Source organism: Diabrotica virgifera, chromosome 7 (genome assembly GCF_917563875.1).
Source record: "Diabrotica virgifera virgifera chromosome 7, PGI_DIABVI_V3a".
In the NCBI taxonomy this organism is placed as follows: domain Eukaryota; kingdom Metazoa; phylum Arthropoda; class Insecta; order Coleoptera; family Chrysomelidae; genus Diabrotica; species Diabrotica virgifera.
The window spans coordinates 101,858,871-101,867,562 of record NC_065449.1 but is presented as its reverse complement, the minus strand read 5'-3'; the positions used below and the strand labels follow the sequence as shown (position 1 = coordinate 101,867,562).

General features: G+C 33.6%; 1 long non-coding RNA gene across 1 annotated transcript; it reads left to right on the top strand.

Annotated features, from left to right (window-relative positions):
* The first annotated feature begins 1,168 nt into the window (after positions 1 to 1,168).
* Positions 1,169 to 4,273, top strand: LOC126887887 (uncharacterized). Its single transcript, XR_007699267.1, has 3 exons — positions 1,169 to 1,574; positions 1,674 to 1,915; positions 2,638 to 4,273. It is a non-coding gene; the product is annotated as an uncharacterized LOC126887887 (long non-coding RNA).
* Positions 4,274 to 8,692: the final 4,419 nt, after the last annotated feature.

Below are 8,692 nucleotides of genomic sequence, written 5' to 3'. Positions count from 1 at the left end.
GCTATAGGGTTCGTTACTAAATATGTGTCTTATAAAGCAAAAAGTATCGCTATCATTTCAGCGGTGTATATCGATGATTCACAAGGCAATTTGAATAATTTTTTAAATCCACTTTGAATATTTATTATTGCACATCCTACTTTGTTTTGTACTTTGGATCCATCTGTATAGTAAAACTGATAATGTGGCCATTTATGAAGTATAAATGATTGAAAAACGGCTGGATTTAAATTAATATCCATAAAAAAGTATTAATTTGTTTTGAGAAAATTTCTTCTAATACATGGGAATACATAGGTGAAACTTGATTTTCATAAGTATAGAAAGTACTTCGGTATTGAGATATTTTCAAGTAACTATCTACAAGAAGGGGACATTTTTTCTTTGTCCAATATTTATGAGTTAGATCTAAAATTGATAACTTATGTATATCCTGCAGATAGTTTGTATTTTTTCCTATGGTTCTAGTAATAAATTTATCACTTAAAAACTGTCGTCGAAATTCCAGGGGTGGTTCTATCGCCTCAACTTCCATTATATTAACGGGTGTAGACTTCAAATATCCAAGACAAAGTCGAAGACATTTATTTTTTTGTATTTCTAATTTATTCAAATGTGTGTTTGCAGCAGTTCCATACAGATGACAACTGTAATCGAAAATAGGACGAATCATAGTACGGTAAAATAAAAGTGCTATATTTGGATCGGCACCCCTATTAGTTCTACAAAAGGCTCGTAGAATATTCATTGCATTTTCAGACTTTTTTATGATATGATGCATGTGATCCTTCCATAGAAGTTTTCTATCCAAATAAGTACCGAGATATTTTATACAATTTTTAATAGGATATTGAATTTGACCTACTGCCAAATGACCTTGTGGAATTTGACGATTTCTGGAGAAAATGCAAATTTCTGTTTTAGATTCTGATATTGCTAAACCAATATTTTGATAGTGATTAAGAACAGCCTTAATTGAGACATTAAAATTATTTTTACATATATCCAATGATTTGTGGGATGTGTAAACTACTACATCATCAGCATATTGAATAATCTTTGTTGTGCTATTAATACAATTTTCTAAATCAATATTATATAAAATATATAACATTGGACTTAATATGCTACCCTGTGGTAGTCCTATATTTGTAAGACGTGACCCAGGCAACCAAGTGACGTCAACAACGTCGAGGAAACGTCAGTATTTGGTGGAATATATACACGTGGTTGAACATTACGTCATATCGACGTCTTTTGTAGGTGATTTTAAATACGTAAGATTAATGACGTTAAAATAACGTTTAAAATACGTTTTCATTTCAGCCAGCCTAAGTCTGACGTCACGAAATTGGGAGGAGCTTGGAACTTAAAAGTTACAAAACTAAGGTTATGTTTGTATCGTCGTTGTCGTTTCATTTCATTTCATTGTTTGTTTGTCCTAGTATTTAGTATTTTGTTTTGGATTCATTTGGATTTTGTTGGCTGTTTTGTGTGTATTTTTTAAAACTTTTGTTTGTCATTTGTAAATTTTATAAATTTACCACAATGCAAACCGCAGATGTTTTAGAAAGGTAGGTGAAACAATTTTTATTTACTATTCATTTTTCCCTGATATTTATCAATAATGATGAATTTTGCAAGCAATAACATTATTTCTTTTATTGTTTTAGATATTCATTGAAGCTGAAAATAATTAGAGATTTAGATCCATATACAATTCAGTCATCAGAATTGGATTTTACAGTGCATTCCATCAATTACCTACTGTTATAATGCTATTCTAGATAGACTGGTACAGTCTCACACAGCAGATGAAAGCATACAAAAGCCTTCAGGCACATAAAAGCCTTCACAACTGGATTTGTTTTGAAACATTTGATGTTTTGATGATTTCTATATTATTGTTGAAAAGGTAAGTCTTTATTTTATTTATTCACCATTAAGAAATATATGGATAACAGTATTAGTGTCTTTCGGATAAATGGGTTTTAAATATTAGATTTATTTACGTTTATATATCTGTATGAAACCAGACATATTGTCGTCCTAATTTGTAAACTGTGTAACTCCATATTTCTCTGAAAATGAGTTATTACTGCCATTTATTTGAAAAAATCCCTACTCGTTTAAAAAAAGTATGCACATGCATATTTTTACCAGAAGAGTAAATAGTGACATCTTCGTATACACCGTATCTCCCTTGCAGCAAATTTAGTACAAAAAATATGTAACTCCCCAGTTTGTCATACCACACGATTGACCTCACTGTTTAGAAAGTGATATTTTCAAGAAAGAGTTGGTGGTAAATAATATTAATACACTCATTAAACAATATAGGTACAAACGTTAGTACATATCTATAAAATATTCCATTTTAGCATTCTATCTTTTAAAATGGGAGATACGTAGCATTCGCATTAGTCATATTTAGAGAAATAATTTTTTGTGCCTCTGTAAAATTTGGATAAATGGAGTTACGCAGTTTACAGATTAGGTCAATGACATGTAATTGCTATGATAGAAAAGAGAATAATAAACAGTCATGACTCAATCATTGTAAAGAACGCAAATACTCTAATAAAAATAAATTTTTGTAGTTGAAGCATTCCCACAAAGATAAAATATTTTTTTTAGGTGAAGAATTCCCAAAAATCTAAAGCTAAACCACTAGATGCTTGGGTGATAGCCAGTTCCAATGGCATAGCAAATGCACATTGTATGCGGATGGCCGGTAATAGTGAAGTTTGCAGCCATATTGCAGCAATCTTATTTGCATCTGAGTATGCCCACAGCAAGACAGAAGAAGAAGAACCCAATGCATGTACAGATGTTACAGCTATGTACATTCTCTGGTGAAAAACTAATTAGTTTTCAAACTGTTCGGTCAGAGTGCTTGTTGCGCTCTCTAAACGAACTGAAATGATAAGATGGCTTTGGCTTCATGTTGCAGTGATATGAAAATGGTTAGTCATTTTTAATTATAATGTACTTCTTCATCATGAGTATTTATGTATAGGGCTTTTCATTCACAGTCATTTGTTTCGAGCTTCTGTCATGTGTCACATAATATTAATATATCTACGTCATACGTTATTGGTATATACCAATTTATTTATTTATTTATCGTATGGCACCTGACACATTTACATTTACATACACACCAAAGACATATGGCGTAGATATATTAATATTATGTGACACATGAGATGCTCGAAACAAATGACAGTCGATAAAAAGCCCTATTAGTCTTTTAAGTGTGTATTATCAGATATACATGTAAATTGTTTTTATCATTTTAATTTGGTCATTACAGTCCCTTAATCAAAAAATATATTTTTCAGGTGTCTGTGGATCTTTTTGTATGCAAAAATTTGTAATAATTATTTGAAATCGTTTTGAGGATTATAAGAGTATGGAAATATATGTGAGAACACAGACTATTATAGTTTTGTCCTATTTTTTATCATTCAATTGTCTTCTTTAAAACTTATAAATATAAAGCAGATAGTTTTCATTGAAATTCAATATACCTATTGGGTCTTATTTGTATGTATTCATTTTTGACGAAAGGTACGATTCTGATAACGACTGCAGACAGCAACTGCAAACATCAGTTGCAGTTCTCGGCGTTATGGACGTTACTACTTTGCACTATTTATCTGTATGAGACTGATTCCGACATCTGACTGCAACTGCTGTCCGGCAGAACGTCAGTTGCTAATAATTATGCAAATTATTAGTGCAAAATAATGACGTCTGTCACGGTGACAACTGTAACTGCCATCTGCAGTCGTTGTCGGAATCGTACCTTTAAAGTGTGTGGTATAATTATAATAATTATATATATTATATAACTTAAAGACATACCTCGACACCGTAAGGTACAAGAGGGCGGCTTAAGTAAGTAAGTAAGTATATAACTTAAATGGTTTAAACTTAAGTTTGTTATTACATTGTGACTTAAATGTTTAATTTGTTAATAAATGATTTATTAGTTTATATGTTGTTTCACTTTTGACACAGTAAATACTTATAATATAAAAAGTGAAAATTCTATGTATGTTATATATGTTGCATTGAGGATATTGTAATTCTATGCATTTTAACAAGCCTTCCATTTGGTTTTACTTAAATGGAAAAATTGCAATTCTAACAATGCCCATACGAATAATTGAATGGGTCTGCCGAATAACGTTGTAAGCGCCACATGGTTTGTTTTTGAGAAGTCAAAGAAAAAGTTTTAATATTGTGATGATGGTGAGTTTATACATTTTAAGGGTTAGTAATACAGTTTTTAAATACAAAATACAAACTGTATTACTCACCTTTAAAATGTATAAACTCACCATTATCACAATATAAAACTTTTTCTTTGACTTCTCAAAAACAAACCATGTGGTGGACCCATTCAATTATTGTGTATTTCTAAAACCATAAAATGAAAATTAAATCTAAAAAACGACGCAAAATCGACGTAAAAAATACGTTTTTCATATCACGTATTTAAAACGTGATAAAAATGACGTGATTTATGGTGGGACATATTCACGTGATGTTCGACGTCTAAAAAACGTGATAAACTGACGTCGTTTGGTGATAATTATGACGTTTTTTCAACGTTTTATAAACGTTATTTGGTTGCCTGGGGAAGTGGAGATGGAGTTGTTGATTTTTAAAACCGTCCATCTATTAGTGTACAGTGTCCTCAGAAATCTAGCTAAGTTGATGGGAAAACCAATGTCTACTAGTTTTTTATACATAATGTCCAAATTAACGGTATCGAATGCAGAAGAGACATCTAGAAAAGCAGCCATAGTATACGCATTATCAGTAAAGTTTATTAGTATAGATGAGACTAAGGAAGTTATCGCATCTTGAGTTGATTTTGATTTTCGAAATCCATACTGCGATTTTGGGAAAATATCTTCTTGCTCTAACCAGTGTTCAATTCTATTTTTTATTAATCTTTCTAACGTCTTTAGGAAGCAAGAAGCTAGCGATATTGGTCTATATGAACTATAAGAATTTTCTGGTTTTCCAGGTTTTTTAATAGGTATTAGAATATATTCCTTCCAACTCTCTGGAATTTGTGACGTGTCATTCCAAATTTCATTAAAAATATGTAATAATGATATTTTATATTGAAGTGGTATATGTTATATCATGGAATATGAAATATTGTCTTTACCTGGAGCACTGCTATTTTGTTGACTAAGTACTCGATCTAACTCCCACAATTTAGATGGTTGTTCTAAGCCAAACTTATCCCTTGAAACTGTTTCGCTGTATTCTGGAAAATATTGGGAAGGTACCCACTGAGGAGATATTTTATTATGAAATTCATCTAGCCAGCTTGAATTTGGATTTATTGGAAACTTGTTGGACTGTTTGCGGTTTTTAAAGGAGTTTACTTTCTTCCATACTTCACTGATTTTTGTTTTGGAGTTAAGGCTTTCGCAGTACTCTATCCAATTCTGTTTTTTCTTTTGCTTGAAGAGTTTTTTTGCGACAGCATCAAGTCTCTTAAATTCAAATAAATTATTCCTTGTAGGGTTTTGTTTATATTTTCCGTATGCAATTTTACGGTTATCAGCAGCAGTTTTACATGTACTTAGTACTTAAATTTCCATGTACTTAGATTTATTTATATTCACTCGCAGTCCAATCTTAGCGCTAGCCCGAAACATTCTTTTTGCCGTACTTGTCAGTTCTTCTCCACTTCTTGCAATATCATCAGCATACGCCAGGAATTGGTGTTCCTTGTAGAAAAGCGTTCCGGACCTATTTATTCCACTATCCCTCAATTTTTTCCAGTCATATTGAATAACACAGTGGGCAATGTTGAGTCTCCTTGACGAACCCCTTTTTTCACTTCTTTCTTCTGAGACTGTACCATTGAATTTCCCAGCACAAATGGTTTTTTGAGTTTCATTTTTACTAATACTTGTACTGGAATATTGTTCCTCCTAGACCCTTCTCCACATATTTTTTCAGTCGTTTTTTACTAATACAGCAAGCACCTTGTATATTACCTGTAACAAGGATATGCCTCTATAGTTTGCGCATTCAGTTATATCTCCCTTTTTGTCTATGGGCATTATAATGGACTTGTTCTAATTTTTTCGGCTTTCCATACTTCTACGATTAACTCACTAATTTGTTTTCGTAAGGCCTCTCCTCCGTGTTAAGTTCTCTGTCACAATGCCACTCTCACTGGGGCTTTTGTGATTTGTCATGTTTTATTTTTCTTTTGTGGGATTTCCTTTCCTCCTATTTGGGACACTCAGTCATTTAGAAGCTCCTCGAAATATTCTGTCAATCTTTCACATATTTGGTCTTCGTCTACCACTAAGTTTCCTTTTTTACCTTTTACACTCATGGTTCTTCCCTGGTACCCAGTGTATTTTTCCTCTTTGTAAAAATTTTTATCATTTTTCTTGTAGTTGTCTTCAATACATTTTACTTTATCCTCCATATACTTTCTTTTTCGTGCCCTTAGAATTTTCTTTACTTTTCTTCGTTGTTTCGCATACTTTGCTAGGTCGCTTCGTTTTTGTGATCGCTGACATTTTAATCTTTACTCTGATCTTTTTTCAACTCTGTTTTACATTCGTCACCGAACCAGTGTTTTTTTAATCTTCTTTTCTTGGTATATTCTTCGACGTTGCTTCCTTTATAGTTTTTGTCATTTTCAAGAGTTTTGTTCATAGTAATCTTACTCTTTAATAAAATGAATACACATATTGTCAGAACATATTTTTATTGAATTTACGCAATAAATAAATGTTTTTAAACAAACAAAAATATAAAAAATAACTATATTTTATATTGCAAACGTATGGTATTTTTCATGGAATTGAAGTTTAAATGAATGATCGAAATAATATTTAACAACTGTAAAACTTAATGGTGTCAAATCAAATAGTCACATCGAGGACCAATAATTTTGTATAAAGATGCGTATAGATATGCGAGCCGCGCACTTCACGCCGTGTGTTCGCCGCGCGTTTCTGGCGCCGACAGAAGTTGGATCGTGGTGCGCTGTGTACACGCAGTTTGTGTGCCCCTTAAAAACGCGTACAGCTTACAAAGTGCGCGGCGCGTTTATCTACATATACATACCTTTAGCAGTAAAAATAGATTCGTGTTGATCAGCAAACAGTTTTGATATTAAAGAACACAGAAATTACTTTAATATTATTTTTAGTATTATTTAATATTATTTTGGTAGGCAATAGGGAAAGTACTCTCCCGTATAGCGGAAAAATAATCCCTGGACAAATAATCCCGGACAAAAAATCCCGGTCAAATAATCACCACACATTTTTTTGGACAAAATGTCCCCAAGAAATGTTTGCTGCCGAATAGTTTTCAAAAGTTTTCTCGTGAGCACAATCGAAGCAAATGTTTTTCAGCCTTAATGCATGAGAGTATATCAATCGCCCTGAAACCACTTTTATTGCACGAAAATCATGATTAGCAATTATTAAGATTAAACATGCAGGGCCGCCGCTACCATGTGTGCTAAGTGTGCATCGCACACGGGCGGCAAACAATAGGGGCGGCCAAAAGCAGGCCACTGATGATAATACTTTTTTTAAAACGAAAATAAATTGAAATAATTAATAATAATGATTCAAATAATTCTGTAAACTATTATTATTATTACCTGATAATACTAAAATGAGTTTCATTTATCATTTGTAGTTCCTTTTTCATCCCAATCTAAACAAAAATATCAGAAAATATTATTTATTGTATGCACTGCCCTTTTGCAAGTACATATGGTCATAAAGCAGTTCCGGGAATACTTTTTCATTCAAAGCGGCTGGCGGCTTTCGGACTTTTTTAGATATTTTTCTCGTCCCCGTGTGGAGGCGGGCCGCTTAAGTAGAATACCTCCACAGCTTCTCCTGCTCATCGTAAAAGGCAACAAATTGGAGCAGCTGTCCGCTCTCCAATAGCCAAAGTCATAACCTGTCCCTGTGACATAGCTTTAATACTCCCAACTATCATACGACGCCTACCCCTACCCATCACGTACACGTCCCGATACCCAAACCTATACCCGAGGAGAAAACCTCTGAGATCAGTTGAGGAAACCACTAAAACAAACGGATATGCATAGGGATGACGGCTATATGTATCATCCTAATATACCGCCACCCCAACCTCAAGGTGTAACACTATCATGCCGAAGGGGTGATGGCCCAAGGGTAACATAGTGGGTTACAAGCGATGCCTAAGGGAAATAGCGAGCCCGAGTGGAAAATAGCCTTGGAGGGGCAAGGGCGCACTGACCCACTGAACTGAACAGCACGACCCATCTCGTGGGAAGAAAAATGGGACAAAAAAGAAAACAATAAAGGCGGAAGAGAGCAGCGGGGGCGAAAGGGACGAAATTCGAGGGGAGAAAAGCTGGAGGCGAGAAGTGGAAGAAAAGGAATAAATCGGATCTAGAACCAGTGTAATCAAAAGCAATGGAAAAGACAGAGAAGATAAGAGGGAAAAGAGGGAAGGAAGAGAGTAACAGAAAACCAAGAGAGAGGAAGAAAGAAAGAGAACGGGAAGAGAAAAAGAGGGAGAAGAGAACAGACAGACAGACATTTCATTTATTAAAAATAATAGGTGAAAATAGTTTCTACCCTTGTGGAATCGGTACTCACCGGAAGGACAGCATACGTTCAGA